Here is a 22,094-nt window from a genome sequence, read left to right as displayed (position 1 = left end):
GGAAGGCACCGAGAGAAGCCAGTTAGCAGTGAGCACTAGAGATGCAAAATAGTGGGGCTGTCAGAAAGCACACCTGTCTCCTTCCCCCATCTGAGCAGAATTTTTAAATGGCAGAATATGTAAGAGTATGTGATGACACATCTCTGGATTAAATTAAGTCTCCCTGGTAAAACATGCACAGATGGCTTTAGTTCAGTCAGACTGAAAGTTGAGATCAGAGAAAAGCTGGAGTGTCAGATTTCTTCTAAAAGGTCCTGCCTGATTGTTACTAATAGGACTACTAGAGTACTAGTTAGTTCATTAGTCATGGATTGAGTGTTAGAGGAGTGAAACAATGAGCAAGATGTAGCGTTGGCCCTTTAGCAGTGGAGTGAGAGGGGAAGACGCAGAGCGGATGTCTCTCATCCTGCACGTGACATGCTGTGACGGAAATATTCAGGGCATTCAGTAAGTGTTTGTGGAAGAAGAGGGGGAGCTGTGAGGCAAAGAAAAGTAATCGAAAGAGGCAGTTCCTAAGCTAAGTCTTAAAGGACTCGTGAAAAACTGGTGAGTCAGCCGGTGAAGGGCAAGGATACTCAAGGCAGAGAGGACAGCAGAAGTCCAGAGACGTGAGTGTGCGAGGGGTGTGTTACGGAGCCACAGGCACAGGCTCTGGAGGATCAGTGCAGTGTCACCAGGCAGTGGCAAGTGCCCCTAAAGGAGTCAGCGAGGAGGAGGAGAGCGGGTCTTAACCATCCATGTGCATGGAGCTGGTTCCTCAGAAAATAGCTAAGAATGGAAAGGACAAGTTCAGGTGGCATTTTAGACCCCTGACATCAGTATGGATGAGGAATCTGAAGAAGCCTGGAGACAATTACGCCCCACTCTTCTGAGGAGCAGTGTTTTTTATTTTCAAGTGGGACTTTCACGCTGCCATCTCCTCTCCTGTTCCTACTGAAAGGTTTATAGGCCAGCAGAAGGGAGAACCCGGCTTAAGTAAAGTTAATCAGGTTTCTTTACTGTACAGCTTCTCGGGGCTGCTGTAGGCTAATGTTCATTCTGGGTCGTCACAGCAGGCGTATGGTACACAGCCATCCTCAAAGCTATTTGACCATAGAGTCCTTTTTTAATAGAAGTGTCTAACAACTGGTTCCACCAAACAGCAACTTGGTAACTTCTAGACCAGGTAATAGAAAGGGTCTGAAATAACGTATAGATGAAGGGAGGAAATAAGTTCTAATTGTATTTAGGAAATGACAAGCAAGACTTGATCTTGGGAAGTAAGGAAGAAGTAGGAGGCAGAGGCTGAACCCCCATCTGTGTGACAAAGGTTGGGTGGTGGTATCATTGAGTTTGGAAATAGGGGATAAAGAACTGAATTGGGGAAAAGACTTTAGTTCTGGACATGTAGAATTTTAAAGCACCTGTAGAATTCAGGAGACAAACTGATAGATAACTGGACATGCACGTGAAGACATGTAAAGATAAAAATTTGAATGTCATCAGCACATATCAGCAGTCATTAAACTCATGAAAATGGATGAGGTTTCAGAGAATTGTGAGTACTGACAACGTTTAAGTAATAAGCAGAGAAAGAATTCTGGGAAGGAGAGAGGTGATAGAGTTTCAAGAAGGAGGAAGTAGATGACAGTGTCATCCTTCAGAGAATGTTAAGTGTCCATTGGATTTGGGCAGTTAGGCCCCCAGTGACCTTAGTGCAGTTCAGTGAAGTGGTGGACAAGAAAACCAGATTGCAGTAAACTGAGGGCATAGGGCTGCCTGTTGGGGCCAGGCGAGGCTAGTGAAGACAGTGGGAATAGGCTGCTCTGAAGGAGATTGGATGAAAAGAGAAAATAATTAGCAAAAATGAATATTTTAGAATGAGAAGGACTTATATTTTGTATGTTGAAATGAAGGAACTGATAAAGGAGATCCTGAAGATGTAGATAATAATTTAGAGAACTGTGGAAACATGGACATATGAATAAGAAAAAAACCTTGCACAGTATATAAAAATCACTTGTATCCTTTGAGTTGGATGGATACTGGTAAGTTTGCGAGGAAATAAATGTAAGAAGAGATAGAAGTTAAATGAGTTTATACTGATAGCCTCAGTTTTCTTTGACACAGATTTTTCAGAGACACATATATACACATACATAATTACAGTTTTAAAATTCTTTCATAGTTATGTTTTATTAATCACGTCTGAGAAAAGTCATTGATTTTCATTTTGTACAGCATTATCTTGACAAAATACAGTGACAACTTCCAGGCTTTTTGCATATCAGAGCTGAAACTGAAAGTATCTCCATAATTGAATTTTCACTTCTTATTTGTAATAAGTTTATCCTTAGGAGGATACTTCATAGTGTTTTATCACAGATGAGTTTGGGCATTGCTATCACTCAATAATGATGAGCATCTGTCAGGTTCTCTCCTATACTATATATTAATTTTTTCTCCATTAAGCAAATATTTATCGGTGGCCTATGGGAATAAGATACACCTAGGTCCACTTTCCTTGGTATATTCACAAAAGCCTCTGAAACTAAATTTCCAAGTCAGGCCATACTAAGGCCTCGCGTAATAAGTTTTCATTGTTAACAGTTTTTTTGTGTTTATGGTTTGTTTGTTTGTTTGTTTGTTTTGAAACAAGGATAAGACACTGTCTTAACTCAGTAGTTGTCCATTGATTAATAAGTCAAAGAAGACATTGATGAAGCATGGTATTTTGAATATCCTTTCCACAGAATAGATAATGGGCCGTCCTGAAACTCTGGTGAGATGCTTATCATTTTCAAATTTTGGAGTGGCAGAGAAAACCCCATTAAACCTTCAATTATCACTAGAGAAATGAATTCAGCCAAATAAAAACAGTGCCTCTGCCTACTGAGGTTGTCAATTTCCATCTTAACAAAAGTGAACATTTCTCCTTTAGATTAAAATCAAGAAAATCCCCTCTGTCCAGGATGCAATAATGGGGTACATGAAAGAGGAAAAGTGAAGCTATTCCCTCATTACACCTGAACAGTGAATTCATTCTGATATCAAATATTTGTTACGTTTCTGTTATGACCAGGTGCTTTATTGTTTAGAGATCAAGTTACTGTTCATTCTTGGTAAGTAAGAAAAATCCATGTTTTAGAACTCTGAATAGTAACTTATATATTTTATATACATATTAAAAATAAATATATATATTATATATAATATATATTCCACCTATTCAACAAAATTGTAATTTTCTTCATCTCTTAAAAAAGATGAACTGTATTTTCTCTTTGGAAAGGGCTTATAGGGAATTAAAATCTCCATATACTTTTTATATAAGACCATGGAAACCAAATTCTCAACTGGGAGCAAACTTAGGTTTTGCTATGAAGGTTTATGCTTGCCTGGCCTTAGAGTGGTAGGCCAGGAACTCAAGGTGGAGTTTTTTTCCTCCAAGTTACTTTCATTAATGCCACCCTGAAAAAATTTGCAGGGAGTATTTTGTGAAATAGCTTTATCTCAGTAACCCTTTAAAAATGCTTCAGGGTATGAGGAACATAACTGTCAAAATGTTCAAGCAACTCTTGTTGATTTAAGTGTAATTGATCAGGAGCAATACAGGAAACAGCTGGGTACAAAAGACAAAAGGCCCGAGGTTATTTCATATATTGTTTGTGGCTTATTGTACAAAACAGAGAAAGTCTCATATACTCACGCAGCCAAGGTCCCCTACTGTTCTCTCCTTTTAGTAGAGATAAAAGAGAGCTAGTTTCTCAATATTAGCATTCTATGCTTAAGTGGGTACACAGTGATATTCTAATAGTCTCTGGAGCAGAGAATAATTCCGTGGCAGCTCTGACCTCCAGTCACCGGGTTCTCTGTAACTTAGTCTTTCATGGCCAAGGACTCTAATAATTATTTCGATTTATATCTAGCATCTCAAAATTGAAAGGATTCCATGGACAACAAAACAGGAAGTGATTTCATGAAGTGTTTTAGTATGGATAAAATAATAAACTATAAAAATACAAATCATCAGTAAAGCTTTTTCCTTCCGGAGAACTATATTCAGAAATTAATGTAAGCATCTAAGGTGCACATGTGTATTTTTTCACCCATGATCGTGTGTGTGTGTGTGTGTGTGTGTGTGTGCGTGTGCACTCCACTGCTACAGGAGACATGCAAAATAATATCAGATTTGCTACTATATGAAGTACTGGTTTCTCCCAAGAACTGTGTGCTTACAGGGTTCGTTCCGGAAGGTGAGTGCCCTACCATCACATCGCAGTCATATCTCATCACCTTCGGCAGGAATAATTTACACTTTCACCTTACATGCAGGCGTTTTAAATTAGTATTACTCATCAGAACTTGCTTAGTAATAAAACAAGCTGAATTAGCCACTGGAGAATCATATTTGGAAATTCAATGACAATTTTACATTTTTAATACAGGCTCAGAAATATTATTGCAGAGCAGGTGGGTACAGAAAAGGGTCAAATTTGACATTCATTAATAACTGAAGTGTGGAACGTGACAGGTGAAAATTGATATTGATTTCTTTCCTCTAATATTTGGAAGATAAATAAATAAGATAAATAAAATGAGATAACAAGACATACAAGTCTCACTTATTTCTTTGATCCCCTCCTCCCCATATATCACTCCTTCGCCTACCATGTTTTGAATAATTCAGTGCCCATAGTCTTTCCAGTTCAGTGCATTATAAAACACACTCAAGCTGGGTTTCAATCATATTAGACTGAACATTTTTTGAAGGATTATTTAAAACCAAATGCGTCTTGAGCCCAACAGCCTTTGAAACCAAACAATCCTGGGAGTTCAGTAAGGAAGTGTCAACACTGTGGAGAACTTTTGGATTCAGAAAATTCAGTAATCCTGTTTGATGTATGTTAACTGTATCAATATTAACAATCTCCTGCTTGATTTCGGCACTGATTTGAGAATTTTAACTAGTTGTGAAAGCAGTGAGAGAGTTGGTCTCGGGTTGAACTTGACCTGCCTCTGGGAATGCTCTCTGGTCTATCCATCTTGAAAAGCTTTATTCAAGTGCATTTCTCTGCCTTCCTTCTTCTCATCTGCACCCCTTGGGAAAATGAAAGATACTCAAATATAGATGTGAACACTGCAGAGGCTCTGTTAGGCAATGATGTCTTTCAGCTTCCCAATAAAAAATTATGTTGCTGGGCTTCCCTGGTGGCGCAGTGGTTGGGAGTCCGCCTGCAGATGCAGGGGACGCAGGTTTGTGCCCCGGTCCCGGAGGATCCCACGTGCCACACAGCGGCTGGGCCTGTGAGCCATGGCCGCTGAGCCTGTGCGTCCGGAGCCTGTGCCCCGCAATGGGAGAGACCACAGCAGTGAGAGGCCCACGTACCACAAAAGAAAACAACAACAACAACAAAATTAAATTGCTGACCACCCATTTGACTAAAAAGTGACTCATTTTACTGACATATCTGGATTGAGATGTCAAAAGAAATAGGTCATTTCAAATTTCCTTTTTAATTTTAGGTCATAGCTTTGTGTTGCAACACTACTTGTTCAAAAGTTAGATCATGAAGATTCCTTCCTATGACTTCCAAATAATTAATCAAAATGTTCTTCAATAGGCTATATAAAAAGCAAGCAGAATATTCCTAATTATCAATCTTTCTCTTGTGTCATATAGTTCTTGTAATTTCAAGGAAGAGAAACTCAAATGGAAAGTGCTACAATAGCCAAGCATACCAGCACTGTTATCTAACCATTCAGCAATTTTCTCTGCCAAGTCACTCTGAACCTTAGACTACTGAGAATGTCTTAATTAATTTTTAAGGTTCTCCTCTTTTGAGTTAAAAAATGGTCACAATTTTTTAAGTAAAATTAAAGAAAAAACACAAAATAGAACATCTGAGATATTTCCATTAGGCATTTTATATATATATATATATATACACAATTTTAATATATATACATATGTAAATGCACTAGGCTAAATCTCCATCTTCTGTGTCAGTCGGACATAGGTCCATTTTCTTAGGAATAGGGAACTCCTTTCACAATGGAAGTGAGGAAGTTGGCTGGACCATCGTTCTTGAATATAATTCCATGAAGCCGCCATTTAAGGTCATCTGGATCTTGGTTCCTTCTAGCAATCTACTACTCCAACAGTGTGTAGTTCATAAAATTCAGCTCTTTCTGAAGCCAGGCTAGAAATACAAAGTGAGGTGGACGACTAAGGTAACTGACCAAAAAGGAGGAGGAAGAGGAGCAAAACAATTTCCCAATTTCATTTTTTCCCATATTGTCTGTGCTTCACAAGGGAAAAAATATTTGGGTCTGAGTTCCTCTCATTCTTAGCCATTGTAGGTTCAAAGTCTGAGAGGAAAAAAAAAAGGTAAAAATGAAAATATGGAGTCCAGAATTCCGTTAGCTCTCTTGCATGCAGTAACACAATTTAAAAGGCCTTCCAAAATGAAGGGATAAACGTTTAAAAATATAGCCCAATCTTTTCAACCTAAACAAGTAAATACTAAAAATATATTTTAGAAATCCAGCAAACACATGAACCAGTCAAAGCAAAGGAAGGCTTATGGCTTACCAAATGACAGTGGCTGTCTACAAGAGAGAGAAAGAGAATACTCCAAATCCTATCTGACCTGGCAAAGCTCAGCACAGCTACTATTCTTCTTTCCTAAAATCAAGGCATATAAATAAATTGAATAAAACTTGCCAAAATGTCACCCGCTGCTTCCAAAAGCAGATTAAAGTAGGGAGTGTCCAGAAATCAGGATGAAGAAAACTACTTAGAGAAGCCCCTTCTCCTATCAGTGGACCACCAGGGATTATCTGGGTAATAAAATGATAATAGACGTTTTTGTCATCTTCTTTTTATAATGTATACATTTAAATTTCAGTTAACATTTTAAAAATATCCAATCAGAATGACAGGCATTTCCAGAAGTATTTCACAAATGTGAAAACTGAGGCTCAGTATAGCTGTCAAGGAATTTTCCTAAATCACTGAAGCTGTAAATTTGGGACCTAAGTCTAAATCAGTTTCTCATTTTATCTTGGCTAACTTCTTAAAATTCTGTTTAGGGACATGGGGAGGGGGAAGGGTAATCAGGGACGAAGTGAGAGAGTGGCATGGACATATATACACTACCAAATGTAAAATAGATAGCTAGTGGGAAGCAGCCAGATAGAACAGCGAGATCAGCTCAGGGCTTTGTGACCACCTAGAGGGGTGGGATAGGGAGGGTGCAAGGGAGACGCAAAAAGGAGGGGATATGGGGATATATATATACGTATAGCTGATGCACTGTTATACAGTGCATCACAACATTGTAAAGCAATTATACTCCAATAAGGATGTTAAAAAATTATATAAGAAAGCTATACTATAAAATAGATAGTGATAATATATCTGAGAGGTGGAATTATGGCTGCTTTTTAATATATTTTTGGATTATTTGATTACATGATTTCTCTATAAAGAATATGAATCTCTTGTGTAAAAAAGTTACTCAAAACCAAAACCAAAACAAAACAAAACAATTCTGTTTAGGAAGAGAGGATAGCATAAAGGTTTGAGCATAGAAATCATCTAGAAATCACTGAAGATACTGGGCCTGTAGTGCAGTTTCATTTGTAGTGGGTTTGGCTTACATTATTATTTTTTCTTTTAATTTAATTTATTTTATTATTTTATTTTATTTTTGGCTGTGTTGGGTCTTTGTTGCTGCGTGTGGGCTTTCTCTAGTTGTGGTAAGCGGGGGCTGCTGTTCATTGCGGTGCACAGGCTTCTCATTGCAGTGGCTTCTTTTATTGTGGAGCACAGGCTCTAGGCACACAGGCTTCAGTAGTTGTGGCACGCGGGCTCAGTAGTTGTGGCTCGTGGGCTCTAGAGCGCAGGCTCAGTAGTTGTGGTGCACGGGCTTAGTTGCTCCGCAGCATGTGGGATCTTCCCGGACCAGGGCTCGAACCTGTGTCCCCTGCATTGGCAGGCGGATTCGTAACCACAGCGCCACCTTTAACAAAGAGATCATTCTGTGTTCTCAGATTGACATCTTTATTCTTAAATGGAGCATAAATAACATTTATTGGCTAAGATTATTTGCAATAAACAAGACTGTTTACTGTTTACCACCTAGCAGATGACTATTTGTAGGTCTCACTGAGTATGCTAAAACCATATACTGAGCTCTCATTTTACCAGAGTGAATTTAAATTAACTTCAGCAGCCAGAATTAATGAAACCAGGTAAATGATGCAAAGATATCCCACAGGGTATTCTGTTTTAATTAGAGATAGAAAACGTGAGTCATTAGAGGTTTTTAAAAATGTTGCATTTTATTACTTTCTCATATTTTAAATCTAGGAGTATAGATGAAAACTAAAATGTGTTAGCCACTTTAGTTCAGTTTTTAATGAATATCAACTCTGAATTTATACTGAGTGAATAGTAAAGAGTCTGAATGAAGAACATAATCTGGAGGCATTCAGGTACAAGTCATAAATTTTATTAGAAGTTGAGTATCTGTTAATTAGCAGGCAGCTATATAACTTAACTACAAAGCCACTACAATTCAAACATTGTAGCATTACTACATGAATGAACACATATACAAATTAAACAGGAAAAAATATCCACAAATAGTTCTAAGTATGTCTGGGAAGTTTGATTGTGATAAAGTCCGGTTATAATCATTAAAACTGATGCCCAGAAAACTACACACCATTGAAAACTAAAGTCTGTACCTCACATTACATACCCAAATAAATTACACCAGTTGCACATGTAAGAAGCTTGCAAGTTGCCACTTTATCCTAACAAGATGCGTCTTTTACAAATGTTTTCTCCCACTCTGTGGCTTGTCTTTTCATTATCTTGATAGTGCTTTTCACAGAGCAGAAATTTTCTATTTTAATGAAGTCTAACTTATCAATTCTTCCTTTCATGGATTGTGCCTTTGGTGTTATATTTTAAAAGTCATTGCCATACCCAAGGTCATCTAGGTTTTCTCCTATGTTATCTTCTGGGAGTTTTACAGTTTTGTGTTTTACATTTAGGTCTGTGGTTCATTTTAAGTTAATTTTTATGAAGGATATAAAGTCTCTAGATTGTTTGTTTGTTTGTTTACTATGGACATCCAGTGGTTTCAGCACTGTTTGATGAAAAGACTATCTTTGCTCCATTGTATTGCCTTTGTTCTTTTGCCAAAGATCAGTTGATTTTATTTATGTGGGTCTATTTTGGGGCTCTTTACTCTGTTCCATTGATCTATTTGTTCTTTCACCAATACCACCCTGTCTTGATTACTGCACCTTCATAATAAGTCTTCAAGCTGGGTAGTGTCATTCCTTCAACTTTGTCCTTCTTCAATGAGGTGATAGCTATTCTGGGTCTCTTGCCTCTTCATATGGACTTTAGAATCAGTTTGCCAATATCCATAAAATAATTTGCTGGGATTTTCATTGGGATCACACTGAATTTCTATAGATTAAGTCAGAAAGAACTGACATTTTGATAATACTGAGTCTTCCTATTATGAACATGCAATATCTCTCCATTTATTTAGTTATTCTTTGACTTAATTCATCACAGTTTTGTAGTTTTCCTCCTATAGAGGTTGCACTTATTTTATTAGATTTATACTGAAGTATTACATTTTTGGCAATTCTAATGTAAATAGTGTGGGTTTTTTAAACCTATTCCACTTGTTCATTATTGGTATATAGGAAAGCAATTGCCTTTTGTATATTAACCTTGGATCCTGCAACCTTGCTATAATCACTTATTAGTTACAGGTGTTTGGGTCAACTCTTTAAGATTTTCTACATAGATGATCATGTCACCTGTGAACAAAGACAGATTTATGTCTTCCTTCTCAATCTGTACACCTTTTATTTCCTTTTCTTGCCTAATTGCATTAGCAAGGACTTGCAGAACAATACTGAAAAGTTATAATAAAGGAGGACATCTTTGCCTTGTGCTTAATCTTAGTGGGAAAGCATTGAGTTTCTCTCCAGTAAGTATGATGTTAGCTATTGTTTTTTTTGTAGATCGTATTTAGCAAGGAAAGAAATCCCTCTCTATTCCTAGTTTACTGAAAGTTTTTCTCATGAGTGCACGCTGGATTTTGTCAAATGCTTCTTCCACATGTATTTATATGTTTTTTTCCCTTTTTTTGTCTTGGATGGATTATATTAATTAATTTCAAATGTTGAACCAGGCTTACATACCTGACACAAATCCCGTTTGGTCATGGTATATAATTGTAAACTTTTTTTGGCTTCAATTTGCTAACATTTTGTTGAGAATCTCTGACACAACTTTTATCACATTTCTACTATAAAAGGTTTGGGATTCTAACAAATTTAAGCTATTAATTAGTCTGATCAAATTGTGCTTTTTATTCAAAGATACACCATAGCAGAATCCTGGGGGAATGTATGGTGAATGGTAAGGCCTAAATTTACACTTCTTTTATTCTTTATACCCTGAACCCGTCTCTCAACAAGTGTTTACGGTTGATGTTTATTTTTTTGGAAATTAGACACAGCTCACTCCATTCATTCATTCAACAGATTCTACAGCAGAAGGGAGGCTTCTAAGGAGGTAGGGTGTATTAGTGGGGCTGCAGGTTATTACAGGGAATCCAAGCAAGTCCTCATAATGGAGATGGTGATATTTGAGAAAAGACCTAAAAAAGTAAGTGAATGAGTACTGTAGAGAGTAAAGAGAACAGTAATTCAGGTAAAGGGAATAGCAAGTGAAAATGTCTGAGTACTATACTTCTTGAACATCAAGGACTAAAGAGTATAAGGTGTTTGGAAAAGACTGAGCAAGAGGTAGAGGTGGAGGAGATGAGATCAAATATATAACGTGGAGGGTAATCACGTAGCAACTTTGCAGCTTTTTTTTTTTTTTTCGGCTCACAGGCCCAGCCGCTCCGCCGCATGTGGGATCCTCCCGGACTGGCCCACGAACCCGTGTTCCCTGCATCGGCAGGCGGACTCTCAACCACTGCACCACCAGGGAAGCCCCAACTTTGCAGCATTTTAAGAATTTTATCTTCAACTATGATGAAGGGGAAGACACTGAAGTCACATAATTCTTCTGAGTTAGATTCTCAAAGTGTTCTCCGGCCACTGTGTTAAGGACACATTTCAGAGGGATAATTAAGATGACAGACAACTAAATCTTAATCCTGAGTGGTAACAGTGGAAAAATAGAGAAACTGTCAAATTCTGGTTCTATCTCAAAGATAGGGCTGACACATTTTGCTTCTGTATTGGATGTGAAAGGAGAGAGAAAGAAAAACGTCAAAGATAAATCACATTTTGTAACTGAGCACCAGGAAGAATGGAGCTGCCCTTTTCTGTTTTGGAAAGTCTACAGGAAAAGCATGAGTGACTATGTGTGTATTTGATTGCAAGGTATATTAAGTTTAGGATGTCTATTAAATGACAAAGCAGAGATATTCTGTTAGTAACCAGTCCTGATAGGTGGACCCAGTCCGTAAATGACAACCATCAACCTACCTAATCTGCTCAATTTGAAGACCCATAAAGGACTTTGGGGCATTAGTGTAAAGAGGGCTTCCTTTTGCGTTTGTGTGTATGTGTGTTATTTGCTTTGACACTGTGGTTAGGCTAAAGTAGCACTATTCTGGGCTTTCATCTTTGGCAACTTTTTTCTCACCAAGAAGCTTTTTTATTGGGTTGACGCCAAATGAGTATTTGCCTGATTCTTCATGTCCTGATTCTTTAACTATTTTCCTAGTTTGGACAGCCACAAATTTGGTTAGTATTTGTTAATTTCACCCTTCAACGTGGACACACTTGAAGCGAAGTGAACTCCCACCACACTGATGGTAGACTCCATCTGAGCATGCTCAAAAGAGCACAGAAGGTTGTCCACGGGGAGGGTACCATCAGAGGCTGATTGACAGTATCTGTGTTGTAGACCAGCTTAAGGGCAAACACATACGGTTCTCATGCTTTCCTGCTCCTGATAATAGGCAATGGCAGGCTCTGGATCACAATGTTTGAACCCAGCAGGAATAGTGTTGCACTATATGTGGCGTGACTGTGATAAGGGGTATATATCTTATCTAGCATGTATCCTCTTCTTTATGCTACACAAATACAAGGCTGTCACTTTCTGAGAAAATAACTTTCTCTGGCTGTGACAGATTTAAAGCGGATGCCAAGTTAGAAACATTTCCGAATTAGGTGATTTCGGTTCCTTGACCAGGTTAAAAAAACAAAACAAAACTGTTTTTCTTCTTGGTTTCACATTTAAACAATATGAGTTAGTCTAAACTATATGACCAAAAATTAGAACTACTAAAATAACAGGCTCTTATCATTATTATTTTGATATAATAAATAATAGAGGGATATTGTTTTACTAATAATTACCAGAATTTAGTAATGACAAGCCAAACATTAAGCCTTTAGGAAATTTGTGAACTCCTTCATTTCTTACAATAACTCTGTCAGATTGGTACCAGTATTTATCACCATTGATGAAGAAACTCAGTTTCAGAGGAAGACACTGAGGCACAGAGAGGTTAAATGTAATTTGTCCATAATTGCCCTAGCTGCTATGCTAGTCTGCTTCATCAACTACTATCACCACTATCACATTTCTTTAATTGGACTTTAGATTCAGATAAACAATTTTTCCTGGTTGCAAGGAAATCATTTAACAAGCCCAGATTGCAATGCTTGAAATGCAAGTCTGAGCCCAAATCTGAGAACCCTAAACCATGTGATCAGTAAAAATACTGAGTATCAATTCTAAGCCTTATGAGTTTGCATTTAAAATAACAGGTCCTATTAGGAATAAGTGTACAAATGGCATTGTAGGTGGGAATATATCCAACAGGTGTTTTAAATTCCTTTAGTAGCAATGAAAAAGTATGAGGGCATTTCCTGTAATACTAAATGAGCCGATTTGCTTTTGGTGGGTAAACACTGAACTTTGTTTACAAAACTTAACCTGAAAGTATTTTCTAAGTTTCCTGCTGTTACTCAAAGTTAGCCTTGTTATCTCCTTTAACAAGCAAGAATGGTAAGACACAGTCTCAGTTAGTATAGTATGGATAAATCATTTGCAGTCTTGGGGAAACTTGTACCTTTACGAGTGTCTTCAATTTGGGGAAGACAGGAATTCAGAATTGCCATTCTCTACGCATATTATTGCCATCTAAACTAATTCCAGCAAAAGAAAGCTATAGTTAGATAGGTCCTTTCATAAAGTGATGCAGTCACTCAGGAATCCTTTATAACCTAAACCGACTGGACAGTCAGTAACCAATGAATTATCCTAATGCTGATTCATCTGAGAGGTCCTTTATTCCAATGATTTTTGCTTCTATCCTTCTCTTTTCCTTTTGGGATTAAGAACTATGCATAAAGTCTTATTTACTCTAAGGTTCACCTTGTACCTCTCCTGTCATACAACTCATCAGTTTCCCCATCATATGCAACCAAATGCCAAAAAGAAATCTGAGTGCTCTGCGGTCATGGCACAGGTATTTCTAAAGAGATGAACACCTGTTCAAAAATCACTAATCCGAGGATAAATATATGGGGAAATGAACTGGGGACATGACTGGAATCAACTGAAACTGTGAGAGGCCAGCAGGGCAGATATGTGTGTCTGTATGTGCCTTAAAGAATAATGTTCTCTATGAAAAAAAATGCTTTATTGCCCCACACTTTAATCCAATTAATATCTGGGAATATATTTCAAGACCACTTGTATATATGTGTATGTACATAATGTTAGCGTTGTATATTATTTGTGTTATGTTCTCCCTTCTATTCATGGGAATATGTTGCCTTTAAAGTTTAACCTTTCTTGTGGATTTTGTACATGGATGAAGGTTCACTCAGTAAGATAAGTTCAAGGATTTCTTTCTCCAATACCATTGATATGAATTCCTATTACTTTATTTCCTTTTGATAGACTTTCAGATGACAGTCCAAGATAGTTCTGCCAATGGAAATCACAGGACTACCAAATATGCAAAAGACTTTGGAACACTTACAGTGTTTTCATGGTCTGCATCAGAGTTCTACAGAAGGCTCTTGGCTGAATTGGCAGTGAAATGAGAATGGAAAGTTAGTGTATCAGTTACTTTTTTTTTCTTTTTTTTTGCCGTACGCGGGCCTCTCACTGTTGTGGCCTCTCCCTTTGCGGAGCACAGGCCCTGGACGCGCAGGCTTAGCAGCCATGGCTCACGGGCCCAGCCGCTCCGCGTCATGTGGGATCTTCCCGGACTGGGGCACGAACCCGTTTCCCCTGCATCGTCAGGCGGACTCTCAACGACTGCGCCACCAGCGAAGCCCTCAGTTACTTTTCAGTGTGGTATTTTTTCTTTTCTACTATTCTACTATGTATTAGAAATTATGTAAAATTCAGGAGAAGAGAAATGGTTAAGAAAAAATATAATCTATCATGTTAAAAACATTCGGCACTTACCTAGACTCACAGGTAACATGAGAGAACATGAGAGCTGGCTTGTGAGAGCTAACCTTGTTCCATTTCCCTCACTGTATTGATGAAAAGCTTTGAGGCTCAAAGAAGGAAGTGACCCTGCCAGAAGCATACCATGAATCAGTGATGAAAGGGAGACTCCTTGGCTTCTGTAGAGCCATGCCTCTGTGCACAAGGTATTAAAGAAGCATTAATTAAATGCCCCTTTACCTAACAACGTGGAGCTTAATCATAAGGTTTGTGCTTCTTGTCTCTTTTCTTTTACTTTCTCTTTTACATCCAGGGGGCCTTAGTTTTTAGTTGCTCTCTTGAACTGGATTTACAAGACATTTATTTTCACTAGCCCTTATTTTTTTGGATTGTAGGCTGAATTTTTAAGACGTTGGGGGATATTGAACTGCCAAAAGTTAACAGATTATTGGCAAAGAAATAAAAATAATTATAATGTCAATTTCCCTGGCTATCCCCTGTGTACTTTAGGGGTAAAAGTAGTATTTGTAAAGTGATTTCGAAATGTGCAAATATTACCTGTGGGACATTACCTACTGGTTAAGAGCACTAACTCTGAAATTAATTTTCCTGGATCTTTTTTCCCCAGCTCCACCACTTATTAGTGGTGGGATTTCCGGAGCGGTACTTCTTTGTGTTTCACTTCCTCTTTGAAAAACAAGGGCTTAATAACCTCACCCATTTTACAGAGCTGTGGCATGGAGTTAATACATATAGAGTGGTTAGGAATGCATGCCACTCGTAAGCCTTTTAAAATCAAATCTTACTATTGTTGTTACTAATATTATTATTTTGCTAGCTGTTCTTGAAAAAGTTTGCCAGCAGTACTCACTTGCTTTTCTTTTTGTTGTATATTCTCTACATCCCACTTAAGCGTTCTACCAAACCCTAAGAGGCTCTTTTCAGATATTTTACACCTTTTTACTTTTTTGTCACAGCAAAAGTAAAAGGAGTGTGGCTCCCCTTGATCGAACAAACCAGAACTTTGGTTTTCTCCCATTCATACACATTGGTGAACAGATGTGAAAAAACGACTCCATGGGGCTTTCAGTTTGGAGCCAAACATCCAGGTTCTGGTAGTTTCAATCCACAAGCATTTATTTATAATTCTGAAAACTTCCACATAATTACAAATGGGACAATAGTAGTAAATTACTATTTGGATAAAGAAAAGATACAAGTTAGCACAACATAGTTTACAAACTTACAATTAGGCATATTCAATATGGTGCTAATTCATAAAATATTCTTTTGCAATTTATGAAAAATATCCAATAGGCATGTAATGGCCAAAAAGTACAAATGATACAAATGTCTATAGACATGACAATGTACAAATTGTGACATAAATCTATCAGAAACTAGAAAATCTATGTTGGTCTTATAGTTCCAGCTTGCTAAAAGATACAGCCTTTGGGTGGGAACACAAAAAAATCCAGACCTGGCCGTAACAGGGTATCCAAAATGTATGGGTACTAGCAAAGAGTAGGCCTCTGGATGGGAGTGGGTCCAACATGAGATAAAACAATGCCTTAATGGGTATGTAGCATGCTGGGATGGAAAGTATAGGAGCAAGGGATATTTGGAGAATCAGACAGCTAAGTATTTGACACTAACAAAATCTACCAGTATCTGATAGGGCCTCAGGAACCATGCAAGGGTTTGAGGGATTCCAGTATTTAATTAAATCAAAATGTGACAATGGGAAGAATTAAGGACAACCTCAGGGGTAGATGAACTGGGCATGTTACACAAAATCATGTCTCAGTTAACCTGATGGGTTCAAAATGCAGGAAGTGGGTATACGGGACAAGACAATAAGTTAACTAAAAGAATAAAGGTTTAGGTCAGGGTAGAGTTTGATGTTCCTAAGTGTTGAAATAGAGCTCTTTAGTTTCTTCCTCCTACATGTAAGATTCTTTTAGAGGTTAAGATGATGCTGAGCCTGCAAGCTAAAGTTAAATGGCTGGAACTAGGGAGAGAAAATAGGTTACACAGGCTCGGAACCAAGAAAAGCCTAACTAAGGGTTTGCCTAAATCGAATTGAATGTTGGAACTGAATATTTTAATATGCAGACATTTTACTGATACCAAATGTGTCTTACCACACTTCGCCCAATCTCACACCACCCACCCTAACCTTCAGTAGCTATGGTTCCCTTGATTTCCATGGAAATATAGAGAAAAGAGACACTGATCTGGCTTGCAGGTATTTAGTAAGTTGTTAGCCTCACATCACATACTAGTATCATGTAAGTAGGCCATGTGAAGTAGGAAGTTTAGGGGAAAAACCTTGAAGAAAATTTCAAAGCTTAAGCCACATCTCTATACTACAACACCTTTCACAATTTCTTCTCAGATAAGCATCATCCCCATCAGTGAAAAAACTCATATCTCATAATAGGAAAAACAGGCCTAAAAATTAAATGTGTGTCTTTGGAGGTCCCATCTATGGGATATCTTCCTGGTAATAGAAAAGTCCCCAGAAAGATCAATCTTTGCACTCCTGAAAGCTTACCACCAAGGAAATGACTAGATCCATAGATTTCCTCCCTCAAACCAACTTACCTTACATATAAATCATTAGCAACTCAGCCCTTACTGACATTATCACAGTCACAAGAGTGGTTAGGGAGAAAAGCACTAACCAGGGCAACTAAAACAGAGGCAATCCAGGCCAAGTTGGCATATATCAGCTCCTTACACTAGGGTGCATAATGCGACTCACCACAATGCCTTTTTCACAGACCCTCTGTAAAGTTTCTCCACAAAATCCAACAGGTCAGGTTAGTTCATGATGCTTCAAGATAAACAATCGTCAAGAGAAAAACATGCAATATGTCTTACAGTATTGGAGTCCTTAAAAATATGACAAGGAAATAACCCTGTAGACAAAACCAGAGCATTTAAAAAAATCTGTATCTTACAAACATACCAGGGAATGCTATAAATAAGGTAATATGACATAAAACAAAATGAAAAATATATGTAAGACTGTTCTCCTTTGTGTACAGAATTCATGGCAGTTGCTGCACTATCGAGCTACTTAAATATATCTATAACTGTCTGTTCTGGTAATACAAAATAAGGCCAAAGTGTGTCAACTTGTTTCCCACAGAAACCAAAAAATCTACATGAATCTCTTTTCTCCTGTGCTCTTTCACCTTACCTGCTCCCAATTCTCCACGAATGTCCTCTTCTTTCTCTAATTATTCTCCTCTTCATTTTGCTTGGCCTTGCACCCAAGCATGCAAGACGGAGAATCCTAGAGGTCCAAGATTCTAGAGTGGCTGTTTGCAAGGGGGAGGAGATTACAGTAACTGCCACACTGTATATACTTACTTCTGTGCAAAGAAAAAGGGACAGTATTCAGAATGCCTCTCACACATAAAAGAGCTGGATGGCAGGATACCTGTGTGGCCCAAAGAACTGGGGGTAGCAAATTATGGGCAAAAGAATTGCAACCAAAGGCTGGAAGAGGAAAGGTTTGCAACCAGCTCTGTCTCCTAGCTCTCTGGTATTTGCTTCCAACAAATACCAGAGTCTATTTTGTGAAGCATCAAGCACTGAAAAGAAGACTCGTGCTGCTGAAACTTGACAAGAAGTAACATTCGTGAGGGTAAGAATGCAAGATCAAGGCTTGTCCTAGAAACAATGCCCATAATGAAAAAAAAAGAAAAAGAAAGAAAGAAAGCAGAAGAGAAATGTAAGTCTCAAGTCCCACCTGGCGCAGCCTAGCCCAGCCCAAGGAAGGTAGGAGTCAAGGAGACAAAACTAAAAGATAAGAGCCTTGGACCACAACATTCTCCACAAGGTACACTCAACAAACTTCACCCTACTCTTTAACCAAGTGACAAAAAGAGCTTCTTAATCCCTACTTTTGCTCTTTAAAAACTGCTATAAGTTCACTAATTAGACAGATATGATTTCAGATCAACTGTAATAGGTCAAACTAGATGGCTCTTTCCTTCCTAAGGATATTAATTAAATAAGATATATATAGCTCTAAGTATATGATACATAAAATATAATACTCTGTAGAATGTAAGTAACTGTTAGTTAATTATATTAATGGACATCTGTAAGAAATGTTGCAATGATTTCCCTAATGTGAGGTCCTGGGGGAGTTAAATCTGTCTTCTAGGATTTCCTACCCGGATCTCCGAAATTTAGGTGGTGTTATAGCTCTCCTACACTCTCTTCACCCAATCCCGCCTTCCTGTTGGGGATCGGACCTCCCTATTAGCTATCTCATACCTTTAAACTGCCTGCTTTGTGACATCACTCCCTACTACCACTTGGTAGAGTCTTGGGCTTTCCGTGAAGTTGTTTGTAAATAAATTTGGATCATCACAAGTGACCAGTAACCAGTAACCAGTGACCTCTGTACTGGACCCATGCGCCCTTCAGCTGCAGCCACTCAGACATCCTCTAGTGTTGTCTCCTCATCCCTTGTATCTGCAGTTGATGTTTCCTCTTCTTCTCTGACCATGTCAGGTAAGAAAAGAAACTTTTTAAAGTTTTTCATTAGATATATTTTGCCCCTAAATTTAGTAGTAGATTCAAAATAGCATGGAATAATGAGGGAGAGTATTGCACTAGAAGTCCGGGGACCTAAGTTCAGGTTTGACTTTGACATTTACTATCTGTGTGACTTTGGACAAATCATTGACTGTCTCAAAAAGCATGTTTTTTCCCTTACCTGTTACGTTAGAGAATAAGCAGTCAGGGAACAAAGTCAAGGCAGGAGAGAAGCCAACAATTCCCAGGAGGAAGCGAAAGAAACACCAAACTGAGCTTATCCAAGAGAGCTTTAAAAAGCCTCGAACCTCCCTAGGCATGCGCATGCTGGCATCCTTGATGGTTTTTCATGCACTGGGGAAGAAGAATGATAAGAAAACTGGGCTTTCTTCCTGTCGGGTCTTGGGAAATTCAATCAACCCTAAAGAACCCCAGCCACCCCCAGCGATCCAGCCATGGCGGCATACCCCCACGTGAGGGTAAGAGTCCTGAGAAAACTCAAGGTGAAGCCCAGAAACCAGACAGCAGTGCTGAAAAAGAGTGTCCATCTACATCCCAGTATGAGCTGCCTCCTCCTGGGAAGGTCAACTTGATACCTCTGCCTTTTTCTGCCTGGGAAAAGCCTCAAGCTCGACCTGCTCCTCGGAGGCCACAGTCTCTGGCCTCACACTGGTCTGCTGGGGCTGACTGTGCCCAGCCTGCTTCTACTAATTCGGCTCAACCTGCTGCAGTCAGTTCAGCCCAGCCAGCTCCTCCCTCTTTGCCAGGCAGGTCCCGCCAAAACAGTTCAGCCAACTGCGACCAACCCAACCCAACCGGGTTGGACCGACCATACCCAGCCTAGTGTCTGTCAGTCTGCTGCTCCAAGGCCTGCACCCTACAAAACTTTATCTTGCACTTCTCTCCAGCGGGAGCCTGTTGCCCCTGCTGTGACTAAGCGCCAGTCCCCACCCAAGCTCCAAACCCCATTTCTATTCCAAGACTTCAGCAAGCAACTAATTCCATGGAGGGAACCCAATGTTCCTGAGCCAGTAATGTCAAAGCCCATCGAACAAGAGCAGAGGCAAGAGCGGGAGGCCATGAAGAGGCAGGCTCAAGAACGTGAGAATGCTGCCAAATACACCTCTTTGGGGAAACTGCAGTTTTTCATTGAGAGGGAAAAAGAAATGGAAATTGCTGACTATTACGGATATGTAAAGTAAGAGCTGCTAGGATCGTTGGTGCCAACTTGGGTACCAGCTGTTCTTCCATATATAGATAAGATAGGCATTACATTTCTCTATTTATTTTGATATAGTTAAAAACAATAAAACGGAATAAATAAATGTAATAGAATAGATGAGTAATAAATCTTTTGAATTTTGAGATGCTAACTGTGGCGTCTTTTTTTTTTTTTTTTTGATGGGGTTGGAATCAAAGTCTGCATGAGAAAGGAAGGACTGAAAGTTGGATGGGAGAAGGAAGGAAAAGGGAGGAAAGGGGTAAAAAACTGAGGAAAGAGGAAGGAACTTGGCCCAGCGCTAGAAAGGCCAAAAGAGATTTATGGATTTATGAAAGGAAGCAGGAGTGAGGATGAGATGGCAAAAGTAAAAAATCAGGGTCAGAGGTCAGGCAGGGTTGAAAGAAAAAAATTTGAGTAGAGTTGAAGGTGACAGAAGATGAGTCTAGGTTTACTAGGAGAAACAGAAAGTCTCTTGGGGAGGTTGGCCTTAAGTCTCACAACCACCAGATAGGTATTTAAGAAAACAAGAGGTTCAGGACACATCTCTGAAAGGTTTGAGTTGCCTTATGCAGGTGTGATTATAGTGGGGGAATAGGGAAATCTACCAGAGAAGTGGCTAGGGCTCAGACTTATCCTAGGGGCAGCTGACGACAGGGGCAGAGCCAAGGGAACTGCTGCATCAGGAGGCCCACCAATAGGGCCTGGTATGTAAATCACCATGTTCTCAACACCTAAGCACCAGGGCAGCCAATGCACTATTCAGTTAATCCTGGCAATGACAGGCAAGGCCAGTATTCCTGTGCCACTTCACTTAGAGAGGTGCAGCAAAGGGCTGAGGTCACATCACATGTGGAGGTACAAGGCCTCAACTGGAGGCCCAAATGCCTCCGAAGTCCTCAGTATTTGCAAGTGCCCGCAGGCGGCCAACCTGGCTTTCAGAGCACAGCATCCTGACGTTACTGGAGGATGACATCAAACTTCTGGATGGGCCTAAATATTAACTTGAGGGGCTTCCTCCATTGACCAGGGCGCGTGCTGCCTTCTGTAAACATCACCATGAACTGAAACGCACGAGAAAAATCCGATGGAAGTGCCCACTCTCACGGGTGAGAGCGGTGGGGCACGCACACTGGGCAGCCGCTCCAACAGCGACAGGACACAGGCGCCCAGCGGTTCAGGGGCTCCCTGGGAGGCCTCGTGGGGCAGCTCGAGGGACTGAGGATGGGAGAGAGCGGCAGGTGTGGGCGTCAAAATGAATGCAGTGGGGAGAAAGGAGAGATGGAGACAGTGGAGAGTGACTATGGGAAATCTGGAAATTTTCATTTTCAAAATTATTTTTTTGAGATGTCATTCACATGCCATAAAATTCACCTTCTGAAACTGCAAATTCAGTGTCATTTCGTACATTCACAAGCCTATGCAACCATCCCCGTCATCTAACCCATCACGTTTTCATCACCCGAAAAAGAAGCCCCCGAAACCATCAGCAGGGCCTCTTCATCCCCTCCTCCTTCAGTCCCTGAAACCATTAATTTGCTTTCTGTCACTATGGTTTTGCCTTTTCTGGACATTTCATGAAATAATACAAATATGACCACTGTGTCTGGCTTCTTTCCCTTAACATAATGTTTTCAAGTTCATCCACGTTGTAGCATGTGTCAGTACTTCATTCCTTTTTATGACTGTATAATATTTCACATATACATTCCATTTAAAAAATCCATTCCTGCATTGATGGGCATTTGGGTTTTTTTCACTAATAATCTCCATTTGTTGAGAGTTTATTCTCTGCTAGGCAGCACCAGGCTAAATTACTGACCTTATTTCACAGATAAAAAGAGGCTTGGAGAG

The 22,094-nt window shown here is 39.3% G+C and overlaps 1 pseudogene; it reads left to right on the top strand.

The window, feature by feature from the left end:
- Positions 1–14,708, top strand: part of LOC131765789 (centrosomal protein of 78 kDa-like) — a 96,407-nt pseudogene extending 81,699 nt beyond the window's left edge.
- Positions 14,709–22,094: the final 7,386 nt, after the last annotated feature.

This window comes from Kogia breviceps, chromosome 11, assembly GCF_026419965.1.
Source record: "Kogia breviceps isolate mKogBre1 chromosome 11, mKogBre1 haplotype 1, whole genome shotgun sequence".
Classification (NCBI taxonomy): Eukaryota; Metazoa; Chordata; class Mammalia; order Artiodactyla; family Physeteridae; genus Kogia; species Kogia breviceps.
Note: the sequence above shows the minus strand (reverse complement) of the source record. Positions and strands in the feature narration are given on the sequence as shown.